This window comes from Ambystoma mexicanum, chromosome 9 (assembly GCF_040938575.1).
Source record: "Ambystoma mexicanum isolate Mex_15411 chromosome 9, UKY_AmexF1_1, whole genome shotgun sequence".
Lineage (NCBI taxonomy): Eukaryota > Metazoa > Chordata > Amphibia > Caudata > Ambystomatidae > Ambystoma > Ambystoma mexicanum.
In genome coordinates, this window is record NC_090931.1 from 294929568 (window position 1) to 294948477 (window position 18910).

Sequence of the window (18910 nt, forward strand, 5' to 3'; positions counted from 1 at the left end):
AAGTTCTATCAATGACAGCTGATTACTACCTACAAAAAGATGAAGTCTACTAGCCTTGCAAATGCCAACGTTAAGGTACAAACACATAATACAAGTGGACTATGTCCCTAATGCAAAGTCATTTCACTTCAAATTAAGCCTGCTCCCACACTCGAGCACTACTTAACAAGACTCAATCTATGCGTGGCGTGGTTGGAGCTATCTTCTATTTAAAGTGAATAATGACAAGTGCCTGTGTAATGCGAGTTACGGGTTTAATCTGTACTGCAATGAACTTTGTAATAGGTAAATAGATCATTTGTCCTCAATGTTTGTACCGAAGCGTTGACATTCCCAATGTTTTCAGCCTTAATCTTTTAATAGTTAGTAACCTTAATTCCTTATAAAAACGTGTTTTTTCCACTTATTTTTCTCTTTGTGTCAGTGTTGTGCTTAATTGTTTCACTCACGCATTGTTTTTCTCAGCATGTTACTGTGAGTGTGTTGCTTGTTGTCATGGCATTCTTATGGTGTGGGCTCGCACAGTACCTGTGAGCAAGCTTTGTAAGAATTGCTTTTATTTATCGGCCGCCTCTACCACCCACCTGGGTGCTGGTTTGGCCGCAATCTTTCATCCTTATTAGCCGCGCACGGCCTTTCGAGACACTGTTTGTCATTCCACCAGTAGATGGCTCCTTGCTATGCAACAGTGGTGGAAGCACTTTCATGCTCTGGCCCTGATCACATGCATGATGCAGGAGAAAGTAGCAGTCCTTTCAAGAGCGCAGACCTTGAGACGCCCATCACTCTGTGGCAGCGGCGACTGCAGTGTTGGAAGCCTACATGGTGTTACACTTAACAGACTGGAGCAGGGTCCGAACCTGGCGTGTGAGCCTTATGAACTGGGAAACGCCTCATCAATTGGGGAGTCCCACGATTCAATCCATCTCCCACCATTGTTACTTTTAATGCGTTCATTAATTCTTGCAGTTTATGCCTGTGGCGTTTATTGATGATTTTGATACAGCTTGCCCCAAAGGGTAAGGGGTGCCAGGCATCCACTCGTGGTCAAGAATTGTGTTCACGTGTGGCCATTTTATTATACACAATGCCCAATCATGAATTTGCCCCTAAGTGGCAAGTGTTTCGGCCTACCCAAGGCCTTTTTCAAACTCGGGCTACTTTTATCTAAACACATTACAAGTACAAAGATCAAACAAAAACATGATATTCCACATCCATCAATAAATCAGTTGTGATGCATAAAGCATAGACATGTACCCATGTTTGGTCAAAAATGAAAGTTAAAAAAAATAATAATAATAATGCAGTAGTAATAATAACAAACCCATATGTGTATAGTCACAAACAATTTTGGTTAGCGCACAAACAAAAAGGATTGGTACAGGGGGGGCTTGTAGGGTAAGAGAGAGGTATTGGAAAACATAATACATTGAATTTTAAAAAAAAAACTTATTGTGACAAAAGACCTAACCAAAAAAGAACCTGCAAGACCCATCAGTGGTGGTCCAGTATGATGGCCTAAGTCCAGGTGCTACTTACATTCTCAAAAGTGTGGATTTTACTACTACCTAATGTATAGGTGGTTAGTGATATTGTGTTCTTCGATGCCAGGATGTATCTGTGATATTGTCAAAATGCTTTTTTACCAGTGGAGCAGTCAGTCATAAACAATCTCTTGTTTATGTTTATGATTTTGGTTTTGATTAATTCATTGCCTTTTTCATGTGGTTTTATACACTTAAATCTTTTGAGTGCATGAAATAAGCACCACAAATAATTACCAGCAAATGTGTTTAGGCTTTTTTGATTTGAATGGGCATACCTGTATGTACCTCACGTAACACAACCGTAACAAATGTACTGTACAGTACATTTCAGTGGATTGCAGTCTCCCGTAGATTCCTCATCAGATGCATATCCATTCCCGCAATAGCTGCTCGGAAACTTTTTCGACAGAGGGCTTGTATGACCCGATGTCAACTTCTCTTAACTCGTCGGTGCTACTAGTTGGTTCTGGACGTGAAGTTAGGCGCTTATATAGTACATCACTACACCCCCAGATGTCAGTTCCTTTTTTCCGCACGCTCAGCACTGCTATTCGGAATGTTTCTTCTGAGAGAAAATTTCAGTTTGATAATTAGTCTACTGTTCATCGACTTTTGTCACTATGTCAGCCCACTAAGGCTTCAGGATTCAAGCATTGCCAGGACTGCAACTCTAAGACATTGATCACCAACCCGTATGGCATCTGCGTGTGGTGTGTCGGTAAAGATCACAATATCGAGGCGTGTGTCTCGTGTCAACAAATGAATCCAAAGTCCCTTAGGGAACGGTAGGCTGAATTAGTGCTAGGGGAAAGCCTTAATTTGAAGTCCCTAGCACATTGAACCATGAAGTCATCGGGACAAGAGACTGAAGACTCCACGCCCAAAAAGGAGGACAGGTGTCATAGTAAAGTGAAGAAACATTCGCACTCCCGAAGCCATTCATCCTCCTTGTCCTCCCATCAGAAAAAAAGACTTGATTGACACAAGCACAGCTCTGTTTCTTTAGAGGATCATAGTAAGGTTTGCCTGACCCTCGGTGCGTTGAAAGAGGAGTGGGAGACAAATAAGGAGCAAATTCTCCAGATGTTTAAAACTGCTGCAGCAGTTATGACTCCAGTCTCGACGCTGCAGGCCAACACGGCACCAGTTATGCCTGGAGATTCTGGTGCCAAGGTAGCCAAGTCTGATCCTACGTCCTCCTGCTCCGCCACAACAACCGAGAAACCGGCTCTGGCGCCGAAAAGCCTGAGGTACCCATGCTGATAGGCTTTGTGGGAATGATGATGCCCTCTACCCCTGAATCCCGATCGAAGTTTTTTGACCCAATGCGGTCGATTTACAATGATGAAGGGGACCCAAGTGCCCTTTGACTTTGACCAAGTGCATTTTCTTGCTCTAGCCGAAGGGCTATGTGATGCAACTGGATTGGATACATCTGCTGATGTGGATCTACAACAGGCCGCCCCTTATGGCCACCCTAATACACAGTAGAGTAGGCTGGTGGAGGCCTGGGGTCTAGGCACACCAGCAAAACCCCTGTCATCCTATGATCTAATAGACATCTTGGACAAGGGACCACAAACAGAAAGGGCACTGTCTTTTACTATGGCCATCTCAGACCCTGTTACGACATTGTGGCTGAGGCCCTGCTCCACACTGTGGATACAGAGCTTACAAAAAAATCCACGCCGGCTAGGCAGGGTTTACACTTTGTCTTCCCACCCAACGCCAGAAGGCCTAGTGGTGCAAGATGGCGCAGTACGTTCTAGGCCAGCAACATCTACCTCTAACCTGCCTATGGACAGGAATCCAAGAAGATGGATGCCCTGGCTAAAAGATCTTCGCCTCAGGTAGCAAGGCCCTGAAGGCAGTCAATGCATGATGTGCATTCGCCAAGTATTCTGAGGATGTGCATTCGCCAAGTACTCTCACCGGCTGTGGCGACTCATGGCGGAAGCAGCGGAACACATCCCCGCTGGTGAAATGAGAGATGGTTTCATGCGGATCATTGATGATGGCAAGGAGGTGGCATGCCAAGCACTGCAGTCGGCCTGGACACTGCAGATTGTGTAAGCTGTGCCATGGGGGCATCAACTGTGTTAAGGAGATCAGTCTACCTTCACAGTTTGGGATTCGCACCAAATCTCCAAGCAAAGCTCCTGGACATAGCTTTCAACAGTGAGCACCTGTACAGCTCGAAGGCCAATGAATCCTTGGAGAAATTCAGCGATTCTAAACTGGTTGCCAAGTCGCTGGGCTTAGCTGTGCAGCAGCCTGCAAAGAAAACTTTCAGCTTCTCTTGGGGAAGAGGGTACAGGTGGTACTTCCCATTCGGTAAGAGAGCACAGCTTCCGCAAACCAGGCAAGGGCAGAGGTGTTTCTCACATCCTGCACTGGCAGGGGGGCTGCATATTGCAGCAGCAGTAGCAGGGGTGGTGGCGCCCGCTAAGCCGCTTTGAATTCTCCCCACATGTTTTCTGGTTGGAGGGAGAATTTCCAAGCACTTGGTCAGATGGAAGGAGATAACGTCCGATGCCTGAGTCCTGCAGCTCGTTGAATGGGGGTACTGATTACCATTTTTAAGAAAACCTCCAGAAAGACACCCCCCCTCAACAACAGACGGAACAGGTACTCTAGGAAGAACTTTGAGCCCTGTTATTGAAGGGTACCGTGGAAGAGGTGCAACCCGAGAACAGAGGATCTGGTTGGTACTCTCGTTATTTTTGGTACCCCAGAAAGTAGGATGACTCTGTCCCATCCTGTACCTCAGGGCCTTGAACAAGTTGCTTTGGAAAGACAAGTTCAGGATGTGACGTTGAAAGACCTTCTGCACTTCAGTAGTGGTTGGTGTTGGGACCTTCTGGTCGCTTATTTTCTTGTGCCAAGTCATTGGAGGCAGTGCCGGTTCCCGAGATTCATCATTGGGGACACTCATTATCAATTCACGGTGCTCTCCTTTGGCTTGACCTCCACACCCAGAGTTTTCACCAAACTGATGGCAGTGGTGGTATAGAGGAGCAGCTGCATGCCTCTGCAGGAAACTCTGCCCCCTACCTCCCATATGTTGGAGTCCTGAGATTGTGCCGAGTTTGACACCAGCAGTTGTGCCAATACTGCAGCATGTATTCGAAAGCAGATACCCAATTTAGACAACCCTACCAAATGTATCCCCGAAGGGATGACAACTTGAGGGAGGAACTCCCTGGAGGAATATGAGAAGGAGCAGAGAAAAGGAGCCGGTGATGTCACAAAATGTATGCATGACATCTCGTGATACTGACTGAAAGGAATGTATGGAGCCTAAAGAAACTAATGAGGAAGTAAGGAATCGAGTGAACTCTCAAATATAAAGAAAGAAGATTACATGTGCACGAAGTGCTGCAGAAAATCAACTTTCAATAAATGTACAGACGCTGAAACGCAAGGTAGACCAAGTCATCATAGAAGCTGCCTATATGTAGTGATTAGAACGCAGACAAAGCCGCCATTGTATAGAAACTGAACATCAGTATCATGAATTTAGTAAGGCAGGACCCATGAAGCGGGAAGGGAAAGCTGTGTCACAGTAAGAACAAGTGGAATCGTGGAGCTGTTAAGGTGCAAAGAAAGAACATCAAGAGTGCCATGTTTAATTTATTTAGAGCATTTAAACGCTCCAAAATGGGCCAAAGCGTGGTCTCCTGTCACGTGAGCCAAGGATGAAAATAGAGTTCGAACTCCCATGTATTCTAAAAGACAAGAATACTTTGCAAGGCCAAGTTCAAAGACAATCTTCATGGCAGAAGGCATGGGCGATGACAGATGTTTGGCTTATTGGGTGGGGAGGTAGTGTCATGCCCCATCTCCTTGCGCCTGGGTCTGTGCTTATGTGCTGCTAAATTAACCGAATTTTCCAGACCTGGCACACGCATGCCAACCAATTATAGTAGACCATATAACAAAGGACCTTATAGTTTGAAAACCAATGAGAAACTGTGTATCTAATGTTTCTGAAGATTACATGTTTTAGAGGTAGGTATATGTTGTCCACCTAATATTGGGCAGCCAATCACAATCCTAGTTCCTATAGAAAGTATACTTGGATGTTCCCCATAAGCCAATCCCGACCCTTAGTAGGTTTTCCATTATTGCCACATAATGTAACGTCACCTCTGACATATTTATTATATAAAAGCTATGTTTTGTGTGAAGATCGCTGAGAGAAATCGAGTGTATGTCTGATGTTCGTTGTAACTCCCTGTTTTAGATAATTGTTAATAAAACAGTACTTTGCCATCTTCCTGTGTTGATTCGGTTATTTGGACTCAGAATGTATCTGTGTGATCCCATCCATTACCTATGCACGTTCCTTAAGGGCCGTAAGCTCAGTGGAGGCACACCTCAGGAGATCCAGTGTTCGTGTATTGCCATACCTGGATGACTGGCTGATCCAAGGAAGCTTGTCGGAGCAGGTATCTGCTCAGCTCAAGGAATCCTGTTCTCTGCTTCACGGCTTGGGCATCTCCCTGAATTTTCAGAAATCCCATGTAACACCAACTCAAAATCTCCACTACATCGGGGCAGTCCTGGACATTTGGGTGGGGAACGCCCCCCAGCCCCTGAAAAATAGTCATCAGTGTCAGGCAAATGATTGATGTTTTCTAGAGCCACAACAGTTTACCAGCGGTTTACCTCCTTCACCTCTTTGGTCTCATGGCTTCCCGCTTTTTTCTGCTGCCAGAAGCCAGGCTGCAAATGCGATCTCTACAGTGGCTGTTCAGTGATTAATGGTCCCAATACTTCAATACCATGAAGGACATTCTCAAGGTGTCGAGGTTAGCGACCAACAATATCTCTTGGTGGGCCAACAGGGAGAACAGTAGAACCTTTTGGCCTCAGTGGCCCAAGCCCAGGTGGTCACGAATGCGTCTCCGAAGGGTTGGGGCACTCACTACAGAGATCAGCAGGTGAGCGGCCACTGGTCAACAATGGAATGTCGGCATATCAACAGGCTGGAGTTCTGAGCGATCAGGTTGACCCTGATAACCTTTGCACCCTCCCTCAAAGGAGAAACACGTCCTCATTCTGACGGACAACACAGTGGCCATGCACTACCTCAACAAGCTAGGGGGTGTTCATTCACTACCCTTATGCACGGAGGCGCTGCAACTATGGTTCTGGTTACTGGAGAACCGGATCTCTGGTTTAGCTGTCCATGGAGCAGGAACGGAGAACGGGCAGGGGGACACTCTGGCAGGCAGGGTACAGTCTCACATGAGTGGGAAGTGTGGTTTTTGAGGCGATCTTCGCTCGGTGGGGTACCCCAACAGTAGATCTCTTTGCCACGAGGGTCAACGTGAAGTGCAGACAGTTTTGCTTGAGGTAACTCCCAGCGAATGGGAGGTGCTCTTGATTGCCCCGGGCAAGGAGAACATGGTACTCGGAACTCTGGATTTGACCATCTTCCCACCTCACTGGTTGCCTGGATGGACCTCTGGAAGGTCGGGTCCTTCACCGAACCCAGAAACCCTTAAGCTACATGCGTGGCTCTTGAGAGGCGGTGGTAGGATGACTGAAACCTCGTAGGCAAGGTACTTGAGGTGTTACTGGCTGAATGCGTGCAGATGGGGATGATTTGAGGCATGGTGTGGGAACGCAGGATAGACCATGACGCTTGTCCCACCACTACAGTGATGGAGTTCCTTATGTAACTGGCCTCTTCAAGCCTTCAGATAGGCACAATCAAGGGCTAATTGGTGGCTTTGTCTGTGTTCAAAAGGTTTCTGGATCAATGATCCTTCCACATGAAGCTGGGTATGACCCAATTCCTGAAAGGCCTTGTAAATATGTTTCTGCTCACTCCGTTTTTAGTTCCGGAATGGGTCTTAAACCAAGTGTTAACATTCTTGATGGCGGCTCCATTTGAGCACATGCATTCATGTCCTTTCAGGCTACTCCCCCTGAAGACAGCTTTCCTGGTGGCTATCAGGTCAGTATGACGTGTAAGCAATCTGCAGGCTTTATCGTGCAAGCCACCGTTAATGATTCTCAAAGGTGAAAGCTCTTCTCAAGGTGCGCCCTAAATTTATGCATGAAGTAGTTTCTGAATTCCACGTGTCCTAGAGCATTGATTTACGCGGTTTCTTATCCTCCGCCACATCCTTCTATCGATGAGGAGAGGCTGCACAGACTGGAGCATAAGAGGGCCCTCAACTTTTATATGGCTAGGACAGTGGAATTTTGGCACGACAATCAATTCTTTGCTGCTTTTGCTCTGTCCAGGAAGTGTCTGGCTGTGTTCGAGCAGCCAATCTCTCGGTGGATAATCCTTTATATTGCAGAGTGTTATCAGAGGGCAGGTAAAAATCGGTCCGCAGGCATCAGGGCACATTCCACCAAGAGTGTGGCGGCTTCCTTAGCATTGCAGTGGGGTGTGCCAGTAAACGAAATGTGTCGAGCAGCGACTGCTTGGATATGGCACGTGGTGCGGGTGCTCAATTTAGCAGAGCAGTGTTGCAGATCTTCCTTGTCGGAGGGCTTTCATCCTGCTTTTGGAGTCTATCTGCTGAGGAATCTACAGGAAAATGTAATCCATTGAAGGAGAAATGGGAATGCGCTCCTGCTGGTAGCATCAGGACTCGACATTCCCAGAAGGTTCAGAGTCAGGTGATTGGAATAGCAGGTGCAAATGAGTCAAAGGTGGACTAGTTCAGAAATGCAAACAGGTTAGTGATACTGTTTCTCCAAAGTGGAGCAAGGCATCTTCTCAGGTTGAGTCAAAACCATCCTTTGTCTTCTCTTAAGATTCAGTTTAATTCTCACCACTGCTTGATAACCTATAAAGGTCAGGTTCTTGGGGTGGGTTCAAGTTGCTGCTAGAACTGTTTAAGGGGCCATGCTGTCGGTTTGTCTTTTCTGTTACATTGCAATGCAGTAAACAGTCTGTCCCTGTCCTTTGTGACACTCTCTCCAATCTCTGCAATAGCTTTCTCTCCAGATTGTAACTCTTCTTTGCCACCTACACATTATCTCTCTTCAGATGGCATCACTCTCCCTCCAGCCTCCTCAGTATAGCTCTCTCCAGGGGGTTACAATCTCACTCCAACTTCCTCTGTATCTCTCTTCAGATGGTAACAATCTCCCTCTTTCTCTGTAACTTTCTTATCTCCACCCTCCTTAATATAACTCTCTCCAGATGGTAACTTTCTTCCCTCCAACATTCTCCTCTGTAACTAACGTCCTTTCCTCCAACCTTCTCAGTATAACTCTCTCCAAAGGTTAGTTCTCTTCCTTCCATTATTCTGCTCCAATGTCCCCTCTCTATAGACCTCCCTCTTGTATATCCCCTCCACACTCCTTCAAACAGCTCCCCAAGCAGCTCCACTTTGAACACCCCATTCTCCCTGATTGAACAAGCTGATTTTCATAGTTTGGTCTCTCCTGCCCCTGGGTGATGTTTAGGGACAAAGATCTCACCTCTGTATGCTAGGGTGTGCTAGTCTGATTGGGTCATGTGCCTCTGGTCATGTGGGATGAAAGGAGTTGGCCTGTTCTTTTAACAAAGCTTGCTGCCATCTTGGATTCTAAAATTATCCTGGGTATGTGTAAGATCTCCTTCCCTCCTCTTTGGAGTCCTGCTGGCATTTCTCGTTTTTAACCGGGTCCTTTTGTCTCCCCAAGGCATATATAGTAGGTCAGGGAACCCTTTGCTAAGCAGGCAAAGCTCTTCTGTCTTCAATAAAATATTTCACTGCTGGTAACTTAGTAACTTCCACATAGCTTGCAGGAGAATCATGGTTGTTTACATTGTGTGGTGAACCAGAAGAAGGACTTGGACTACGGTGGGTCATGGTTCAAGGTTGTTTAATAAAATTTAAAGAAAAATTACTGTCTGACCCTATTGCTATGAGGGAAGTTCTCCAGCTTCTAACACCAAGCTAAGGGTGCGCCTCAAAATCCAAAATAAATAATACTGCATCCAAAAACCTAATGAACTAACTGACCGAACCACTTGAGAAAACCTAACTAAAGAGGAAAATGGAGGCTTGCACAATAGCCTCGGTATGGTATTCTACCGGGCCCAACTCGTAGATGACTTCTCAAAGTTTCATTAGAGTGGAATGATGTAGTCTTCACAATCTTCATTTAGAGTTTGTTGGTTAAAAATACAAATATCCTCTGTATGGATTTCGATTTCCCCTTGGAAAAGATTGTTTCTTACATTACTTTTCTCAGGTTTTGTTCCAATTGTTCAAATCCCTCCAGGATCACTTGAAAGACACTTCTCTGTATCCCACCTTTGTAGCTGTGGGACTCCCCCCCCCAAGTCTTGTAGCTCTTTGATAGGGATATTGGTTCTCAATCACATGATTAAACTAAGGGCGTCTGCCCGCTCGGGTATTGCAAGTTCCTGTCACCTAATGAACTTTGCTGGTCTTGTTGCAGAGCATTCATACTCCTCTCACTCTGTTCCATGTAGGACGTATGCCCGTCTGTTTTTATTTGTTCCTTGCATCTTTGTCAGCTTTCCCAACCTTGGCATAAAGCGCACGTCTCTCTTTCACCCTGTTTTACCTGGGTCGTGTGCATGTTCTGTTCTCTTAAGTTCTCATGCTGTTGGCGGTTTCGGTAATCCTTGAAACCAAAGTTCATAGCCCTCACTGGCATCCACACTTTGCTAATGTCCTCTTCACAGTCTGTATTAGTCTCTGCGGCAAAGGCACTTGCCATGTGGAGCACAGGGATCCCTTCCTTTCTCTGGTCTTTGCATCGGTTGCTGTGTGCCAGGCCCACCACTGCTCTTCAGTGGTTGCGCCATCATAGAAGACGGTTGTCTTACCGTTGTATTGGTCTCCTTACTGGAGCCTCTTGCTCGGTTAGAGCACCCGCCGCTCAAGATCCAGTTAGCGGGTCTTGCTTCTCCCACACCACTGCTGGTTTCCGCGGCTCGACTTGTATCTGCCCCTCGAAGATGTTTTTGGCACAGAGGTATAGCGGTTACTCTCCTCCCTCTGTAGTAGTCTCTCCTCCATTCACAGACAGGAGACATTCAGTATTATCTGAAGCCAATAAAGTGAAAGAAGAGCCTTTGTTGGCTATAGTCATAACAGCAGATGCCAACGTCTTTCCAACAGCCATATAAGCAGTAAATGTGGTTTGGACTGGGAGTTCCCTATCAAAGGCGATGGCTCCCCTCTGGGCAGAAGGGACAAATTGTCCAGATTAGTCACAATTGTTTCTATAGCAGATAATGTGCGTATGTTTCCTTTCCCTTGGTTAAACTCAGCTTTTGATCTGTGAGACTTTCACAGGCTACGCTAGTCTGACTCGTTCTCTCAATTGTTCCTTTGGTAGCGGTGCCAGGGAAAGAAATATTTTTAAACACTCACCGGTAAATTCATGATATCCCCATGTGATTAATCTGGCAATGTCATCACTGCTTCCATGGCGGGGAATCTACCCTCATGTGGCCAGGGTAAGGCAGACGCTTTCTGATCCGAAACCTGGGGGTGGCTCATTGAGGGAGGACCAAATGGGGGGAGGCGACCCTCGAGCGGGTGATGCATCATTGGATGAGACATGGTATCCCCCTTTCCCTTTAGGGATAACCCCTCCATTCCACAGGCCTTAATGGCATATTGTGCTGATTCCCTTCAACCAACCACAAGCCCTATTGGTAACACCTTCCAATACTCTAGACATAAAACACCAAGAACTGCCTACAACTCCCATACATCTAGAAAAACTGGGACGAGGAGGCTGAATGGAGTAATGCAGATCACCAGGGACAAGAAGCACCAGATACACTCTAGTGGTTGTGAGCGTATGATAGGTGCTGGGACATTAAAATGCTTCACCCAGCACGGAGTGGGAGAACGCTACCTGGGAAGGCCGAGCCCTCTCAGTGTTAACCGAGGGACTGTGAGGACGTCAAGGTGTCCGTGGAGCTGGCAGGCTCGGGAGGAAGGCAGGAGACAGAGGACTGCAGAGGCCGGTTCACCTTGCGGCAAATGTGAGAGGGAAGGAAGAAGAAACTTCCTAGCAGCTTCCGGAATATGGAAGCAGCCTCACTGCCACCTGAAAACGGTGTGAAAGCCCAGAGGAAAGCAGGAGCTGTGATGGCAGTGGAAGCTGTTTGGTGAGGTCGGGGAGCCCGTGAGGTGGAGGCGCGATATCAGAGTGCTCCTCCTGTCTACCACGAGGGAACTGAAGGATACCACAAGAAACCGGTGAGTCCTAGAAATAGAGAATGGGACACTGGGGTGCTTCAGCAGTGCTCCCATAGAAAGACAAAAGTGTATGAAGCGAATGAGAAGGAATCTGAAATCCAATATTACCTGAAAAGGATGTACAGAACAAATGTGAGAGAAAAGCAAGTTTGCAATTGTATAACATAAATCAGATGAATGTGCGAGAAAAGCAGGTTTGCTACTGAATGAAGTAAATCAGATGAAAAGCCCTGGCAGGAGAGTAAAGCAGGAAGAAGCAAGTTTTCAATTGTGTAAAGTCACGTTTGCAACTATATGAAGTAAATCGGATGAAAAGTCCTGGCAGGAGAGTAAACCAGGCAAAAGCAAGTCTGCAAGTGTGTGGATTAAATCACACGAAAAGCCCTAGCAGGAAGCTATACCAGGCAAAGTCAAGCTCTAAAATCTACAAAGTAAATCATATAAAAATTACTGCACAGAGAGGTGTAGCCTGATTCATTTTGAAATTAATCTGAGGCGACAAACATTGCCATGGGAAATTGACTGTTGGGTCTCAGAATTGGTGTGAGCGCCTAGAGTCTGAAATGACACTTTCTCAGAGTCATGTAAAGTCCTCTCATGGAACATGCAGGGTTATCTTTCATTTACGTCTTCCTTGGAAGGACACTCGTTTATTTTAGAGCAGGATGTTTTTATGTTACAGGAGACTTGGATCCAAAATACTCTCATGATAAATGGATATGATATTGTGTGCAGGGCAACCATCTCTGCCAATAGAAGCCGACCGAGAGCTGGCCTTTGTATAGGAGTAAAAACAAGGTTTGCAATTAGGGAATAGACAGTTAACATGTCTTCACCATTTGTTTTGAGTGCCCAGATGTAGGTTTGCCTTCACCATTAAATCATTGCCTGCTTATTAATTTGTATGTTCCTTCTGGTAACAATAGAAATATACATGTGCAGCCCCATGTGGAAAAACACTGATGCAATGGACAGCAGACAATCCCAGAGGAATGGTATGTCGGAGGAGATTTCAACGCTCATTGATCTAAAATTAATGAGTTAAATCTTGCCTGCGACTATAATCAAGAGATGTCTCTAGTGAACACAAATGATCCAGTGCCTTATCAAGGCAAATTGCCAACAAATGGCCATAAATGGGTTGATCTTTTTGCCGAATTCGGATTGAGATGTGCGGAAATTACAGATTGAAATGAAAAAGAGGACACCTATACCTGGACTAATGCAAGGCATTCCTCTAAGCCTGACTATGTATTTATTGGGCAACAATGTAGGAAGAACAGTAGTCCAGTATTAGTCACCTATACAAGCACGCGTGGTCATGCTGTGCTTACATGGACCATTAATTTAAATCTTCCTGTCTGCAAGCACCACTTTATAACTAGAGTCTCTACCAATCCACAGGAAAATAGACTTATGTGGTCTGACCATGACGTAAAGAAATGTAACTCCTTGGTTATTCAGGGTGGCCACATTGTAGACACATTTATATGAACTCACTGTCTGGATATTAAAGCCTTGATTGAGGATGTTAGAGGCATAATAATTGTTAAGGGGAAGTGCACGCCTTCCTCACATGCTCAGTTCGGACTATCGGACAAGAACATCTCTCTTAAGAAGAAATTGTAAAGCAAAGAAATACGATGAATAGGAAATGAAACGTTATGACTACCGCACAACACGCAGACATTGCTAATTTGTGCAACAAATACAAGAATTGGCTTTGCAATTACAAATATAGCCTCAATAATAGAAACTGGTGATTTTGGTTTACTCTCCTTAAAACTAATGATTCTACAAAGTGCTGGTATCATTACATGAGTCACTTGGTAGAGCGTGCTCCCATTGAGATCAATTTTATGAATCCTACCTGAAGACCTGGTTCTTCTCCCAAGACACCAGACTCTAAGACACTTTGCTCCTGCACCTTCTCCCAATTGGAGAGACCTATTATTTTCTGTCTCTTTGTATGATTGTACTGTATTATCTGATGTGTGTCTCCCTCTTTTTCCTTCCCCACTGTTCTTATCGTGTCGCCTTCCCCAATGTAACTAGTGCCTAGATACCTGAGGGTTCAGTGTGCTGCCACAAATGCAAAAAGAAATAAATATCTCGGATGAAAGCTGGACGAGTTACATCAAGAAATTATACTATGATCCTAAGTTTGAGGGTATTGCTGAATGCATAGTGAGCCATGTTCTTAGTCACTTGGACGTTTTTAAAGCAGAGGACGTTTTGCTGGTGATAAATGAAATCCTGGCCTCTAGAGCACCGGGGCCAGATGGTCCTGCTGACACTGTTCTAAAAGCTAATCCTGAATTCTGGGCATACGTACTGGAAATACTGTTTGTCCTAAAAAAATCAACTGGCATTATACACTCGAGCTGGAAAGAATCCATCTTCGTCCCTGTCTATAAAAAAGGTGATCGACAGGACCCTATGAATTATGGGCTATTAGCCATGATTGATTCCAGCTGCAAAATATTTTCGGTGCTTCTGCTATGGAAACTCAAATATTCGGTAGATAAGAATTGCTTGTTAAGCAAGCATCAAACAGGATTTCGTAGTGGTCATACAATATCTGGTCCCTTCAATATTTTGCAGCAGGCGCACTACGTTGCACTGAGAAAAAATTGTATTTATGTTACATGGACTGTAGCGGTGCGTTTGACCTGGTTTCCGATCTTGGATTGAAGAAGAAATTATAACATTGAGGCATAGATCACACGCTGCTATATAACATCAAGCAAATGCATACCAGTGCTTTAGTCTCTCTACGGATTGATCAACATGGTCACACCACTGGCCTAATCTCTACAAAGATGGGATTGAAACGGGTGCTTTTTGGCACCCCTGTTGTACAATCTTTACATAGTTGATCTGGATCTTGCTATTAAGGACGTTAACAATTTTCCCCCTCAATCGGAAAGGAGTTTGTACTCTGGTTGGCGTATGCTGATGACACAATGTTGTTAGATCATACGCCAATCGGATTACAACACTCCTTGGAGGCCCTGTTAGCCTATGCCACTCGTAATAACAGGAAAATAAACTGCAATAAGGCCAGGATAATGATCATTGAGAAATGTCCAACAAAAAAAGTCCTTCAATTGCGGAGTAATACATAGCAGAACCACAGAGAAATGCAGGAAGACCAAATCAACAGAAGAGTGCAGTCTTGAAAAGTCGACGGAAGGCCAAATGGTTCTCGATGGGCTTAAGCTTGAGGGGGAGACTATTCCACAGCCTACCCGCAACCACAGAGAAGGCTCTACCACCTACTCTCTGGAGACGGAACTTAGGAACAACCGCCAGTTGCTCACTTCTAGAGCAAAGGGCCCAGTTAGGGACATAGGGCAGGGACTTATCCTGAAGAAATGTTAGCCCCAATTGATAAACTGCACGGTGAACAATGCATAACGATTTAAAAGTAATCCGTTGCTGCACTGGAAGTCCGTGCAAATGACGCAATACCCGACTGATATGGGTTCCATAGGTGGTACCAATCACTACTCAGGCAGCTAAATTTTGAAGAAGCTGCAGGCGTTGAATCAGACCCGCCAGCTGGGCCAAAAAAACGGGCACTGCAGTAGTCTATCCTGCTTGGAACTAGTGCAGCCACCACCGGAGGGCGCAAACGAGACGGCAGAAAGGGCAAAACTCAGTGAAGAACTTGCAGCAGAAAGTACCCAGACTGGCACACAGCACTAACCTGTGCCGCCATATACAGTGATGAGGAGAGATAAACCCCCAAATTCTTCACCACTGTAACTGGGATACGAAGGGCTCCCAGAGAAGCAGGCCAAAAGGAAGTAGACCATGATTCAGGGGTAGCAGGGGATCCCACCACCACCATGCCAATCATCGCAAGACCTTCTAGGAGTATAGATAAGCACATATCTGCGGAGATGGTCAAAAGATGGCTTATTGTTAAAAATTGTATTGCCAGGAAAGGTGGATACAATCTTGAAGGCCTATTGCAAATATACAAAACGAGCATTGTACCGGGCATCTTATATGGCCTTGAAAGTCTGCAAGCCACACTAATAACTTGGTTTGATCAATTGGAAGGCAAGTTGCTGCGTTCCCTACTAGGGTTACTAAGTAGCGTCCCCGTTTATACGATGTGAACTTGGCCTTTCTTCTTTGAAGTCTACATGCCTCTTGCAGTGGTGCTAATTCTATCAAAAACTCATTTTGGCACACTCGAAACCAGAATTGTTGTTAGGCCATATAGCCTGTAATGACAATAAAAACGTGTCAAATAGGGCCTATTGCAATTTAAACATTATTGTGGAAACTCATTTATCTGAATTGGGCGTAGTGTTACCTCTGATTGAATCGCCTATTTTTTGAAAACGTTGAAAAAAAGAAATGTGATATGGGACTGCATACAAAACAAGAATGCATTATCACACAGGAAAAGATATGCACAGTATTCTTATTTGTTGAAACCCTGTACACTAGAACTGAAGCGTTGTGTGACTTATCTATGCTTTAACATACTCCCGACATAAGAGTATATTGGTGCCTGGAGTTGTGTACCACGAGAGGGAAAAAGATGCCGCCCCTGCGGAGGGGAGTCATTGAAACTATGAGACATTTAATGACTGCTTGGCCCAGATTGGAGGCTACATACTACAGGGGCTATAATGACTGTGACTGCATCTGAAAGAATACAAACTGACCCATTTTGGAATTCTATTTAGGCTGCTGAGTCTATGGTGGTGACTGCTGCCGCTTATTATACATGGAGGGAAGTTGTAGAGTTAGTCGAGGTCAAAGAGTAATTTCTTAATGTATGAATACTTTATATGACTTGGAATTGTTTTAGTAAAATGCAGTAATTGTTAATCTGTAATATGTTTTAATTGGATGTAGTGGATTTTATTAGTTGTGATGTATTTTATGTGATATTTTTAAATTATATCTGTGCTAAAGATTTTAAGGTAAAGCCGTATTGCACGTAAAACATTTTTATATATATATATATATATAGTTGTATATGGCATATTTTGCACAGTTAGTCTAAAAAGTAATTTGTACTAGAATAAGCAATTTAAATGCACATGAGTCTTAAAATGAGAAAATATGTATGTGCACTATGCACTAAATTTCAAATACTGTACTGTTTATATCAATAGACATTCTATATGAAGTGATTTTTACTCTGTAATATGTCTTTGCCTACTATTTAGAATGCTCAATTTTAAAAGCATGTTTTGTCTTGTTTTGCCATTACGTATGGCTTAGTTTTTGAACCCAATCAAAGATGGCCGAACTGTGTAACAAACCTATAGGAAATGTGCGTGACTCTCTATACTACGATCATAGAGTGTAAATCTGAATAAATAGTCCTTCCTTTGTGTTTCTCGCCCTTAACGTGAGCAAGCGGTTTGTTACCGTGAAACGCGTCGTTTTCGTGCTGTTTTCTTTTCTGTCCTGGACATTTAATTTATTAAAGAACATTTTTTGGCTTACATTAATGGTTTGCTGCCTCAGTGTTTTGCCGCGATTCCTGCATGCAAGACCGCTTCCTGGAGTGCCTTCCGCCTTCCTTGCACTTTTGTACAGGGTCTACCACATATATATATATTTATTTAGTTTTTTTTTTAAAGCCCTGGTAGGGAAGTACACCAGGCCAAAGTCAAGTTTGCAAGACCAATCACACAAAGAAGTCCTGGCAGGGGAATACAACAGGCAAATTCAAGTCTGAAAGTAAAGTTGCACAAAGTGGAAAAGAACTTGGTAGGGGAGTACACCAGGTATCCTACAATGTTGGGGTCTTACATCCAAGTTGTTTTTTTTTGAAGAAAGGTATTTTGTCGGACAAAGAGCCCTAAGGCAAATTCATGCCCCTCAGAGTTTGAGGGAAAGGAGTTGTGCCCTGGAACTGTGAACTTTATCCATTGGGAACTGTTGTGTTGGAGTTATATATTTCTTTTGAACTTGAACATTTGAGCACTTACAAGGCCAAAGACATTACCCTTCACATTTTAGAGTTGTTTTGTTTTGTGAGGGCAACAATAGGATTTCGGACACAAGACATTTTGCTTTGGACATCTTGACACTGGACATACCTTTAGTTTTGGTTGAGGAAGGGAAATACCTACTAGAGTAAGGATAGTGACACGTTTTCCAACCCCCTTTTATTCTGAATAAATGTTTATAGCCTAAATCATGAGCTCACTGTGTCCGTGTCTCATTCATGTCTCCTCACACCCACTTAATATTCTTACAGATGAGTGTTTGGATGTGACTAGGGGGTTCAAATTGCTTTCTAGCGGTATCAGTACAATTAACAGTACAATTACAAGGGATTTGTATCTGTCCCCCTCGCTAACGTTGCCATCAGGGGTGTGGGTGTGTAAATGCTCCCTGCCTTAGTGCTGGAACCCAATCGGGGTGGCATGAGGATGCCTAGTTTTCCAGCTCGCAGTCCTACATCCACTCGCTTGGGGTGGCTCCAAGCTCCTTTGGCCACACCACTGTCAGTTCTCTGGGTAAAGCAGGAGACTTTGCCACAATACACACAGGACAGTGAGTTATGTAATGTAGGTAAGAAGCTGGATCTTGGAGAGACCTCCCATCCCTCCTCCCTTCCATTAAGGGTGGAACCAAAAATGAAGGAAGGAGGTAGCCTCGGTAGTCGGTAGTGCAGGTGTAGTCCAAAACATCAGTAAAGTGGCAGCTTGCGGACCCCCATACAGGCGTGTTTCTGTCGGTGTTTTAGCAGTGTAATCAGAAAGAAACATGGCCGGAGAGGCGCAGTGTGAGAAGTGTGGGCATTTGTTGATATTCTTTACGCTTCTACAGGCTTCATCTTCATGACGCTGGGGGCAAAGAGGTGACTGGTGGCAGGAGGCCAGCAAAGCTGTGATGGACTCTCACCCTCCTTTTGAATTCTTTTTTAAAACCTTACTTAAGTGCTTTTGTTTAAATGTCTTCAAGCAATTAAAACAGAAGAAGAATGAAAAAGCTCAGCTTGAACATGCTAGTTCTAGCTTTCTGTAGTGGGCGCCTGCAGACTTGGAGCATCATTATCTGCTGCGACTTGATTCTGCCACGGGTTCTGCGCACTGCCTTACTACAGCACCTGGAGATGGTCCCTCCATGCGTGGAGAGGCCCAGGCACGGCTTGAGATAATCCTT

At 44.7% G+C, this 18910-nt stretch overlaps 1 protein-coding gene across 3 annotated transcripts in view; it reads left to right on the forward strand.

Annotated features, from left to right (window-relative positions):
- The window catches only part of ACACA (acetyl-CoA carboxylase alpha), a 1281346-nt gene that overhangs the window by 1062505 nt on the left and 199931 nt on the right, over positions 1-18910 (forward strand). The window lies entirely within an intron of this gene.